Source organism: Papaver somniferum, chromosome 10, assembly GCF_003573695.1.
Source record: "Papaver somniferum cultivar HN1 chromosome 10, ASM357369v1, whole genome shotgun sequence".
In the NCBI taxonomy this organism is placed as follows: domain Eukaryota; kingdom Viridiplantae; phylum Streptophyta; class Magnoliopsida; order Ranunculales; family Papaveraceae; genus Papaver; species Papaver somniferum.
In genome coordinates this window covers 138,619,389-138,632,688 of record NC_039367.1, presented here as the reverse complement: position 1 = coordinate 138,632,688, position 13,300 = coordinate 138,619,389, and positions in this window count along the sequence as shown.

The window sequence follows — 13,300 nt, the reverse complement described above, 5'->3', positions numbered from 1 at the left end:
TTTTGATTATTGCACCCCAACAATCTTAAGACGTTAGAATTTGTAATAATCATGAATGTTAATTGTGGAGTGAAAACAAAAAACGAATATTTGGTCAGCTGTAGAGTTTCGAATTTTTCTCTTAACCTATAAGGAATTTCGATGAACCCTTTTGACCTAATGTAGTAGACATCTTGATAGCTATCCACAGAAAATTTCAGAATATTCTGAGTTGTAGAAGTTTTTTTTTGATATTTTATAAAACAGAGAAACGTTCCTGAAAAATTCTGACGAGCAAAAATTTTTTGTTGACTAAATTAATTTTAAAGGGGTAACATGAGTTTTTTGAAACGGTGAGTCAAACGAAGTTTGTAGAGCTAGATGTTATCTTCAAAACTTATATTTTATTTTCCGATTCGGAACTAAGGTTTGTGAGATGTGGTGTATTAGATAATTTGGGAAATTACCGTATCCGTGGTCAGAGTATAAACGAAGATTGTGACATGAAATTGAAAAGGGATATGGCTACCAGGCGCATGTGGATGAACAATATTCTTCCAAATATGATAAAGGAAAGAACATCAAACACAACTCTAAGCGTAGTCTTCATAAGAAAGGTATGTTTCGTAAAATTGAATTCGGCATTACTTTAATTAAGGGTGATTGTTATGTTTGTAAAATTCCTGGCCACACGACAGTAAAATGTAAACAATATAAAAACCTTAATAAGTAGGAAGTTAATGCTAATTAGTTGAAACAAACTAGAAAGAGTTCAGTGGCATGATGTCGGAAGTTATTTTAATAACCAATATGAGAGACTGGGGTGGACTCTGGAGCCACTAAGCATGTTTGTTGAAACATAGACATGTTCACCTCTTATCAGAGGATAAGGGATGTCTAGAAACTCTTTATGAGTAACTCATCTGCGACAGAGGTTGCATAAAAGTAAAAGGTCGAGCAGAAGCTCATATCTGTAATATTCTCACATTGAATGAAGTTTTCATGTTCCGAGCATATGCAAGAATCTTGTATCTTGTTCTTTTGAAGATGTTAAAAGATTAAAATTTTAGTTGAATCTGGAAAACTTGTTGTAACTAGGCAGTGATTTTTTAGGCAAGAGTTATAGGACTTTGGGTCTATATAAGCTTAAAGGGAAAATTGATGAAGTGAACATAGTTGAATCTCGTGATTTCTTTGTTTCATTGAATGTTTTGCGTGGTAGATTTGGAACCGTAAACTTATAAGTCAATGCTTAGAATGGCCAGCATAGGCTGTGTATCCAAATTTAATTTGGATTTTGAACACAAAAGTGAAATCTGTGTAGAATCAAAATATTCTATAAAATCTTTAAGCACAAATGTTCAGAGTAATTCTAAGCCCCTAGAATTAATTCAGTTAGGCCTAGTTGACATGAGTTCAACCCAAAATCACTATGTTAAAAGATGGTTTATAACTTTCTTAGATGATTGTACGAGGTACTATCTTGTATACTTGCTTAGGGATAAGGATGATGGCGTAGAAGTCTTAATATGTATAAACTTGACGTTCAAAACCAATTAGAAGCCTTGAACATAACAATCGTATCGTTAAGGAGATGAAATTTCCATGTTGGTTAGTTCAGGCTTACCTGCGGCCTTGTGTGTGGTACCCTTTTAAGGATCAGATGAAACTCCATATAATTTATGGAAAGGTATATGACCTTCTTATGAATCCGTCAAAGTGTGGGGGTGTTTAACTAAGATTGTCATTCCTCTTCCTAAAAGAACTAGATAGAAACCAAAAATGTTGATTGTTTATTCATATATGGTATGCTGAGTATACATCTACATATAGATTTTTGGTTGTTTGTTCTGATTTTTTCTGACTTTGCTGTGCATATTATTACGAAATCTAGGGATGTTGATTTCTTTGAACATATTTATTCTTAATCATGTACCTCATTAGAGATGTGATGTTGATCCCCTAGATTTATTTTCAAATAGTCAGAACTTATTTTAAAGGAAGATGATGCTAAGGTTGAGCCTAACATAAGTAAATCAATTAGACTTGAGATTTCTTATGAAGCCGACTTCATAACATACCTAGCTTAGTCTGAGCCCATACTTGTAAAGAATCCTTGACATCTACTGAAACTTCATTCTAGTAAGAAGCTTCATTTAGTGAAATGGACTCAGTCCGTCGGAACCAAACCTGACCATGGGATGTAAATGAGTTTCTAAAAGGAAACATTAGGTAGATGGAACTGTGGAAAAATATTAGGCTAAATTGGTAGTTAAAGGCTATAAACCAAAAGAAGGTGTAGATTTCGATGATTCTTATTCACTTGTGACGAGAATTACTTCACTTGAGATGCTAATTGATATTGCTGCCATAAACAGCTTGGAGATACATCAGATGAATGTTAAGACAACTTTTCTAAAACCGTGAATTAGATAAAGAAATTTACATAGACCAACCTGAGGATTTTGTAGTGAAAGGTTATGAAGACAAAGTTTGTAAATTGAACGAATCTTTGTATGGATTTCAAATAAGCACGTAAACAGTGACATGGAAAATTTGATCAGGTGATAATGTGTAGTGGATTTAAGTTAATGAATCTTACAAGTATATTTTCAAGTAAATGTTAAGGATGCCTGTGTGATTGTATGCTTGTATGTTGATGATATGCTTATACTTGATACAGACATAGATGTGATTAATTCCACTAAAAACATGCACTGAATGAGAACGTTGACTTGAAAGACTTATGATATTTTGATGTAATCTTAGGGATGAGGATTAGAAGATAATCAAAAATTTATAGTCTTAGTCATTCTCATTATGTTGAATTTGTGCTTAAGAGATACAATCAGTATGATTGTAAGCCTGCTTGTACTCCATACGATTCTTCTTGTAGACTCGAGAAAAATAATGGTAATGGAGTGTCTTAACTTGAATATTCAAGAGTTATAGGATGTCTGATAAATCTAATGAACTGTAAGAGTCCAGACATTTCCTGTATTGTGAGTAAGTTAAGTATATATACTTGTAGTCCAGAGAAAGAGCATTGGGATGCACTTAGTAGAGTATTATGGTATCTAAAATACTCTATTACCTTTTGTTTGATTTATGAAAGGTATCTTGTTGTCCTTGAGGGACTTTGTGATACAAACTGGATAATAGACTCAGAGGAGTCTAAGTCTACGAGTGGAAATGTTTTCACTTTAGCAGGAGGGTTTGTTTTTTGGAAGATTTCCAAACATACATATATTGCTCAATTCATTATGGAATACGAGAGAATTGCGTTAGATAAAGCACGAGAGGGAGCCGAGTGCCTAAGATGTTGTTTTAGAAGACATTCCTCTCTGGCATAGGCCTATGCCAGCTATATTTATACATTGTGTTAGCCAAGTTATAATAGATAAAGCTAAAAATAACTAATCTCAATCGGCATTATTTCCATTGATTGGATAAAGTCCAAGGAGAATATCGCACAACCTTTGACGAAAGGTTTATACAAAGAGATAGTTAAAATTGCATCGAGGGGCATGGGGATTTAAGCTCATAAATTAAACTTGCTATGAAGGATACTCAACCTTGCTGACTGGAGATCCCAAGATCAAGGTTTCGAATGAGACAACTAATTTGTGGTGTGTAAAGGTAAACACTATCAGAGAATTTCATTCTCTGTCCCTTCCCTTTGGTGTAGACGTGATAGTGTGACTACATGTGAAGGATGACTTTTAAGAAGTCTTAATGAGTTATATAGTTTAAATTTAAGATTGAAGCGGGGTGTAGCAGTAACACTCTTTATGTAAACTCACCTATTTGAATGAGGAAGTGGGGCCGCTTCCTATGAGAATATAAGTTTTGATTCTCTAGAGCATTCTGAGAAACATGATATGTCCAGGGCCAAATTGGACAAAATGGCACGAGCTTTGCAACAACCTTGGAGATATCATCCGTGGTTGTTATCGCGAATTACATCAAACGCTAGCAGTTCAAGACATAGTTCACTGTCTCTAGCATGTAATTCCGGTAATATCTCATTAAGCAAAGGTTCAAGACCTCATGGACACCTCTGCCTAAAATGGTATTTCCTGCGCTTTTTTGTGATTTTCGTTTTGATGGTTTTGGTATTACTAGAACTTAGGACCTAAGGGTCACTAAGGGTTCACTAGTTCAAGCTTTTTCACTTTGGTGAAAGGAACCTTTAGTCTCACTTGTGAGGAACTAAAGATGAAAGTTCTATATACTATATGATTTTTGCAATCCATAGTATGACCATGGGGTCAACACACTTATGTGTGAGGGAGAGGACGAAAAATATGACTAGTATGATTTCAACACTTGAACGATCCGTGTGTTTGTTCAGTCCGTTCGGATCGTGAGATTGGGATGTTGATTTACCAAGATCTATCTGTGTTTTCGTGTTTTATTGAGTTTTCATTCATGTGAGGGATTGTTTGAAAACGATTAATAAAATATGATTTTTAAAGTTTTAATAAAATTATAATTTATTGTTTTCTTTTGTAAATGAAAAACTTATTAGTCCCACACCGTGGAGTTTTCACTTTTTAGTTGTTTTAAGAGACTATATAAGATTTTTAGTCTCACATCGTGGAATACATCTTTTTAAGTTGTTTTATTCCATTATATAAAGAAATTCACTATTTTTGTAAAATCTATGGGAAAGGGGTTTCTCTATAATTTAGAGAGACCCCCAAGGGAAAAATATTTTATATTGTTTTCTTTAGCGTTTTTTGATTTTCCTTAAGGTTTTTCGGAGTTGCAAGCTCAAGTTGAGCATCTACTACATATGTTAGTAGTAGGTATAGTAGGGTGTTTTATCTTGAAGATATCCGTCATGTGAGGGCTATAGCATCACTCTTGAGTGTAGCCGGGCGCTAATGTCTTAAGGGTAGCGTGTTGAACACGTGACTCACTCTGTTTTTCAAAGTTCTGCCTTATTGCTGTTGTGGGGATATGAAAAGCTCGCTCGTTTCGTCAAATCTATCACTTCCATTACAAAGGAACTAAGTATCAATAACTTTTGCTTATTTGATTTTTCTTTGTTTTGATTATTGCACCCCAACATATGGAGTTGAAGAAATGATTTAGTTTTCAACAAAGTTAACTTTGAAGTTCCGCAAGTCATCGAGATAGTGAAGGTGTAGGCGTATTACTGATGCAAGAACACTGAACCTCTTAGAGGTATTGCTTTGGAGTATGTAAAATCAAATTGGGCCCATTTCTTTGTTTCCTAATCTCTTTTGGGTTGCAGTTTTTTTGGGTTGCTCTGCGCTGGCAGTTTTCTTTTGCTTTGCAATTGGGAGATTAGTCTGTTTTGTTGTCAGTCCTGTTTTTGTTGGAGGTTTTCTCTGCTTACTTCTTGTAACTCGGTGAACAGTTTTAAATCAGTTTTATCTTTGCCGAGGAAAAAATAAATAAATTTATGGCTCATCCTGATTTTGGCTCAATGGCTCCACCATAAGGCAAAAACGAACAACAAATTTCTTACAAATTGACAGACAATAATCATCTTCATTGGGTCTCTGCCTTTTTTTGGTCATTGAATGTCCGAATGATCTTTGGTTGATTGCATATTTTCTCAAAAATGCCGGGGTCTTTTGTCCGTAACTCAATAAGTGCAGGTTGATACGTCTGGGTTTTATGCAAGTGTTTCTTATGGAGAGGCTGTTGTTTCTGGTGATGATGACACCCAATTAATGAAGCCAAAAGGAAGCAGTTTACGTGTGTTTATATGTAAAAACATGACTAGCCAACTAACAAATATCTGTGATCATCATGGAAAAAAAGCAAAACTGAAAGTTATCTTTTCCAATTTTTTGGTTTATTGGTATGATGACGACGATGTAAAAGTTTACACAGCAAGCACACCATTTAAAGTGGTGAAAAACGAAGATCCTCGTGAAGGTTTTGTTGAGAGTTTTAAATGAAACCACTTTCTACTTTTCATTAACTTTTAGTGCACTTTAACAAGATAAATGGAGTGAAAGCCAGGTATCTGCAAATGGCACAATGTGGTAGTGTAATAGCCGTCCTGGCTAATTTAACCAATTGATCTTTTCTTAAATCTCTTGAATTTCTTGGAATAAATCAAAGAAACTTAAATATATCTAATTTTTTCTTCAAAATACCATGAGTCACTAAGCATGAAATTTTTTTTTAGGGAAAATGGGTCACTTGTCCAAATATTTTTAAATCACGGTTCAAATGGATGAGTAAAAAATAGTTTGAGTGAAATGGCCAAAAAAAAATAGCAAGGATGAAACTGGATTCATCTTAGCTTAAATTTAAAAAATAGTAATGATGAAACTGGATACATCCTGTGTAAATTAAAAATAAGAAAAAGTATTTGAAAATGGGCACGATGAAACCGGTTACATCCTGCCTATTTTTACATTTTTGTCCATTTAAACAATATCAAAATCTAACTGTCCATTTCACCCAGAAATTGTTGATTTTGATCTTTTTAACCAATTTTATGAAAAATTTAATGAATCCAGCAATCCCGAAAGGGCCATAACACTAATTTTTTAAGTTTGCAATAAGTTGCTTAGATCAAGTGGCAATCTATTCCTCCTGCTAGTAACATGGTGACTGAAATGTATTCAGCATTTTGTTTTGCACACTTGGTGTCCACTACTCTATTGAGTTTGCCACTTTGCCTCTTCCACCCGCGACTTCTTAAATACCTTAATTAGTACACACATATTACCAGGCCTGGAGAAAACCAGTTTCATGGAGATTACCATGCAAACTCTATGTTGTTGAAGGGAATTTTTTCGTTATACCGGTAACTAAGAGAAACTTAGTCACCCCTGTGGTAGGCTGGCATCCATGCATATTTCAATTTAAGAAAACGGAAAATGGGTCATTAGTCCAAATATTTTTAAAACATGGTTTAAATGGACGAGTAAAAATTATTATGGGTGAAATTGATACAAAAAAAATAGCAAAGATGAAACTGGATTCATCATGACTTAAACTTGAAAAATAGTAAGGATGAAACTGAATGCATCCTGATGTAAATTAAAAATAAGAAAAAGTATTTGAAAATGGGTAGGATGAAACTGTTTCCATCCTGGCTGTTTTTATATTTTTGTCCATTTAAACAGTATCAAATCTAAATATCCTTTTCACTCAGGAATTGTTGATTTTGATCTTTTTAACCAATTTTGTGTTAAGAAAAAGGATAACAAATATGGACTTAAAAATAAAATAAAAATTAGTGTGTGTGACATGTGGCTAGAAGCCTACAAAAGGTGTACGTGTGATTGAGTAATGTGTGGTTCCTAAATGCTGGCAGCCACACAGAATTAGTTGCACTTTATCGGATAATGGATGTGGATGGTTATCGAGTCATCCCATTATCGGCACCATCATCTAGATTTAATGTACTTTTATGACTCGCATCATACGCGTATGTTGTCTAATCTAGTGTTAAGACAACAACCAGAATAGAATCTTGATTTAGTATCAACATTTTATGCTCACCTATGAAGAATCACACCTTAAAATGTTCCCATTCTTCAATTTGCGTAAGATATATTGCATTAGGAAATATATTCCCGGTGAGATTCGATTCCCATACTTGAGGATGGTTTCATTACTTCATGTATCCTACGGATAAACTTTTGGCAATCCAAATCTTGTAGTCCAGATCGATAACATTTAGCCGTCTGGTGTGCATCACTTTCGTATTGTGACATTCCGTACTACGGTAAAAAAGTGAAAAACAGTAATTTTTGTACCATTGCGTTTCAACTTTTTCCTTATTTAGTAAACAAAGTTAGAGACATCCGTAGAGGTGTAAATTGGGCTGTGCTTGCACAAGCACAGCCCAGCACAACACGATAAAACTTGAGCACAGCCCAGTCCAGCACGTGACTTAGCTCAGCACGCCACATCACGTTAGTTAAATGAGACGTGTTGGGTTTGACTAATCAGCACAGTAACCCAACACAGCACGTGACACGGATTAGCACGTGGCACAACACAGCACAACACAACACAACATGTTAAGAAAGCACGTCATAATATGTATAAAATATTACAAAACATGACACAATACATCACATTTTGTGTATATTTCACAACAAAGCCTTTATTCTAGTCAATTATTGACATTTTATTATCGGTATGTCGACTTATTTTCATAATAACACGTATAATACCTAAATGTTTGGAAAACATTTATATTGGAAAATATAAAATAAATGGGCCTGGCACAGCACAACACTACACATCACGTTTATTTTTCTGGCACGGTCCAACCCAACACGCCTTCTAACACGACACGTCATAATCTCAGGCGCAGCACAACACGGCACATAGCACGTGATTTCGTGGACTGTGCTGGCCTGGCACGTTTATTAGGATGTCTAAGTGTTTTTTTTTTCTTTTTTCTTTTTGATCAGACAGCTGGGGATATCTAAGTGTTTGACAAAAGCAAACCCAAGTGGCGCAGTTACATTCCAATTTAAGTTATACACAACAATTTTCAATCTTAAATCAGGGACAGACCCAAGAAACCTTAATTTTTTTCAGTCCGGGCTAATAGCCTTGGACGAGCAAACATGTCAGTTTTTTAGGTGGTTAGAGTGTGACGGTTATCTAGGCTAAAGCTCAGGTTAGCCCAGATGTAGGTCCGTCAGTGTCTTAAACCGTGGTGATTGTTATCATCAATCTTTCCGAGACTTTACCGGTGTACTATAATAACATCCAATACACCTTAAAGTATGAGTATCCAATTATTCTTCTGTATAGCCCTCTAGTCCCTTAGGAGAATAAACAAACTATAACCGTTTTTGTTACAATAAATTGTTCGGTTTGCTGTTTTGTTGTCCACCACTATCTTGAGTATATGCCTTCACCGGCTACTACTTTCATACCTTCCGTTGTACAGATCGATCTATACACACTATGTCGTGGGTCAGTGAAACAAGTTAATGGGACATTGAGTTAGAGTCCTTGGACCTTGTAGGAGACGTAAACGGTATACAATATAGTAGATCAAAATTAATAATATGATTTCAGATGAATTTTCTTTATTGCGGTTAAAGCTGAACAAAGCTCTCTTTTTAGAGCTTCTGCCCCACCGGAGAAGATTTCAACCAATAAGAATCTTCGGTTTCAACCAATAATATTTCCACCGGGAACACCACCGTATTCCAGTTTTTTCACACCACAAATGTCACCATCGTATTCCAGTTTTTACACGCCACAAATTTGGTGCCACCGGGCTTCAAACCTAAAAAAAAACAAAAAATCGAGACTTGTGTCTCAACCATCTATGAAAACAATTCCCTCTGCTACTTCACACAAACACTAATCAGCAATATCCTCCTCCTCTCTTTGTTCCGATTATTAGTTGTTGTGGTTTCTTTTTTTTTACAGGTAGAATTTGTGTGGAAACCGGTAAATAACTAAAGCCAGTTCTCTATTGATAAACCCTAACCACTTTTTCTTAATCAGTAAACCCTAACCCTTTGTTTTATTTTTTGCAATTCTCTATGCGGCAGATCGATCTTATTTTATGTTGATAACAACAAAAGAATTCACCATCAAACTTTCTTACAGATTCACGCTCTTGATCCTGAAGTATGTCTGCTCAGATGGTGTAGGAAATTGCTCAAGCACTACGATTTGTAAACATATAATCTCTTTACTTTTTATTTTGTTTTTTGGGACTTTTCGTGAACCCTAACTTTTGTTTTTCTTATCGGCTTGTACTTATAATCTCAGTAATTTTTACAGGCACTGTTTTTGCTTTAAGAAATCACTCCCTTATTGATTATTAGGAATAACAAAATCTACTAATATTGATCCTTAGGAAATCAAATATTGCAGGATCATGGTCGGGATAATTGTTTAAACCACTAGCAAATTAGGTGTCTTTGTCCCCCTTTCACGGGCATTCTATTCTTTTTTTTTCTTATGAAATCCTACACAGCCGAAAATACTTTCTTCTATCTATTGTCTTATGGTTTAAAAAACTAAATTTTAAAAAACTAAATTTCAAAGGTGATGAATGTATTGAACCCATTTAGTTTATTTAGGGTTTTGATATTTTTTTCTTATTGTTTGAAGAACATACTACTGCTGTTAACATAGAGCAGTGATCACGATGTAGCTATTCATGATTGATGAAGTAGAAGTTATTTGTGATCCTTGGGTTTTAGTTCCTCCTTCAGTTTTTGTGTATTACTATTAAATAATGTAGTCATATGCCTTTTTATGAAACTGCATCTCATGTACTCTCAACGCAACTACACGGTATCTATCCAAGATGGATAAGCATCCATATATCTACCACAAACAACTTCATACTCGGGTTTTAGTTCCACGGTATCTATCTAAATAAGCACGCGTGATTGTGTATATGAGTAAGAACCCATCATTAGATAGAGGTGAAATTATCACGAGTGACTGACCATAAAGGTAAGACTACCAATTTGGTGTTCAATCTAAGAGTTCCATACTCAATTACTGTTGTTTTGTTTAAATCAAGATAATAAATTTTAATTTTGACAAAATAGAAGCCGTGTTGTAAAAAAATAAATAATCATTTGGCTAAACGTTAAGAAAATATTTTTGCAGGATGAATTTGGTACCTAGATTTGCAAAGATGATGTAAAGTTGATTAGATCATGAACACCATAAGATTGATAGCTTACCTAGCTAGACAACCTGAACTGTGTCTGTATATGCTATAAAAGGAGGGGCGTTCTTTTACAAATTTTATGAATCTTCTCAGACTTCATCCATTAGATTTATGCGCTGGGTTAGCTAATGTTAATTTAAATTCTTCCTCGATTCATTACTAATTGACTTTTTTCAATGTACCACTGGAATGCAGAACTTGATGTGGATAAAGAATGATATGGAAGTTGGACCATTTAGAGCCGAGCATGACGGAAAGAGTATCTCAATGAATTCATGGAACAATGGTGAGATGCCTTTGTTTTTATTCGAATGATGGTTAACTACATTTTTCGTTGTCTTAAAATGGTACTGCACACATTTACTTATTGCTTAGTATTCAATTATTGTTTGAGGTGCAATGAAATTTTTTCTATAGAGAGTTTGTGTTTAGAATCTTTAGATCATGTGGATGTATCTATTAAGAAGCTTTGCACGGGCTAAATCATGTTGTTTGGATGCTTTGGAATACTGGTAGGGGCATTGAACCCGTGGGCTATCCCCTCAAGAACATTTGAACTTCCTTAACACAACACAAAGAAGGTAATTAATGAGGAATAAGTATGAATATGACTCCTCAATCATAATTTTGACGATACTTAATTCTTTTTTTGTACGTACATGAACAATCATGATCATACATTTCTAGAGTAATGGAGCAACCAATGGGCGAGAAAGGAGTAAACACACCGAGTTTCTAAAACGAGGTGGAAAAGTTGAGAATGGAGATGGCTAATATAAGAATTTCATCAAATGATCTCTTAAACAAAATTGAACTCTAAAAGCGAGGTAAAAAGTATTCCGTAACGGCACATTGTATGTTGTTGTTACGATTATTTGGACTAATAGGATAACCACTATTGTTTGCAGATAAAAAACGGCTAGACAACAAATCTTCCTTGATGTACAGTGTCATATAGATTAAGAGACAGAGCCAAGGTAAATATGTCCGTAAAAATGTTGAGCACGGTAATAGCTTGCTTATACTTATTTAAATTGGTCTAATTACGACTGCAAATGGTGGTCTTGGATTCCATACGTACCACAACATTTGGTGCAGCACAAGAGAGCATTGTAGATTCGCTGTATATCAACTATAAAACAGGTTATTACATTCGTCGCTACTAAAAATGGTGGTTCCGGGTTCCAAGTGAGCACAAAGGAGCATATTATCTTCTCTATTATATTGCAGATTCACTGTATCAATCGAAAGATGTAGTTGCAGGAAATCCCACAATAAACCCCTTGTATTATCATGATTATAATTTCTACATCTAAACTTATTTGATATGAAAATAAAGATAAAAATAATGAAAATAGAAAATAAAACACAAGATTTACGTGGTTCGATCAATATGATCTACATCTACGGGGTTAGGGATCTTCACTATGATTGTTTGTAATTACATATGGATTACAATTGAGACTCCATTAATGAGTATTTGGAGCTCTTGGTTGAAGAAGGAAGAAGAAGATAATAATACAAATTATGTTTGTTCTCCCTCTAATTGTGTCTCCCTCTCTCATCCTAAAATGTGTATCCTTTTCCGATTATTCTCCTTTCTCTCTCTTACCTTTCTCTTTATATAGGATATTACATAGTGGATGAAATCTCATGTATAATGGAGTACAACTCATGTTCCCCCATTTTCGGATCTCGTGCTACGTTCTCTCAGGCTCTCATTACAATTTCGCAGGCTCTGCTACATTCTCGTAAACTCTCTCTGTAATTTCGCAAACTCTTATTGTTGTGCGATATTTGGATCCTACATCTTGCCTCTTTCTCCTTGAATATTGCTTGAAGAGCGATCTTTAAGGAAAAATCCACTTTGTTGTAGTTGTTGGAGGAACGAGCGAAAGAATATTGGTCTTGAAAAGTACTTACTTGCCTCTATTCTTTTATGAAGTTCCGGAGCGTTGCGAAATAAATAAGAAGTATCAACCCTTGAAGTATGCGAAGTATGAAGTATCCTTGAAGAAATATAAGAAGTATTCAATCCTCGAAATATGAGAAGTATTTGTCCTTGAATGAGAATAATAAGTATTGCCTCTATTCGTGCGAAATTATTATTCCATTTTTGGTGAGGATTCTTGTTGTTCATTAGTGAACGTCAACTTTGGAAATGATTCTTTCCGAGGAGATAAAGAACATAGAATGTTTTCTTGGTAATCCATAGTTGCCTCTCTTCTTTATCTATGAGGGTAGAATCTTTGAGAAAATGTTGAATGTGCGAATTTTTTCCTCATTCTTATCTTGCCTCTGTCTCATGTTTTATGCTCATGCGATAGTAAAATCTCTTCAAGTTGCTTATAATTGTGCGAAATAATTGAGCGAAATGATCATATCGTTCGGAATAATCACATTCTGCGAAATAATCACATTCTGCAAAATTCGAACACACTCTGCGAAATTCTGAATGATCCTGCGAAATTCTGAATGATCCTGCGAAATTCTGAATACTCCTGCGAAATTCTGAATACTCCTGCGAAATTCTGAAGAGTCCTGCAAAATTCTGAATAGTTCTGCGATATTATTCCGTAAAGTTTTGTAAAATACTTATGCGAATCTAATGTTTATGTAATGATTATGTGTATGCGATGCTTATGTCATGAA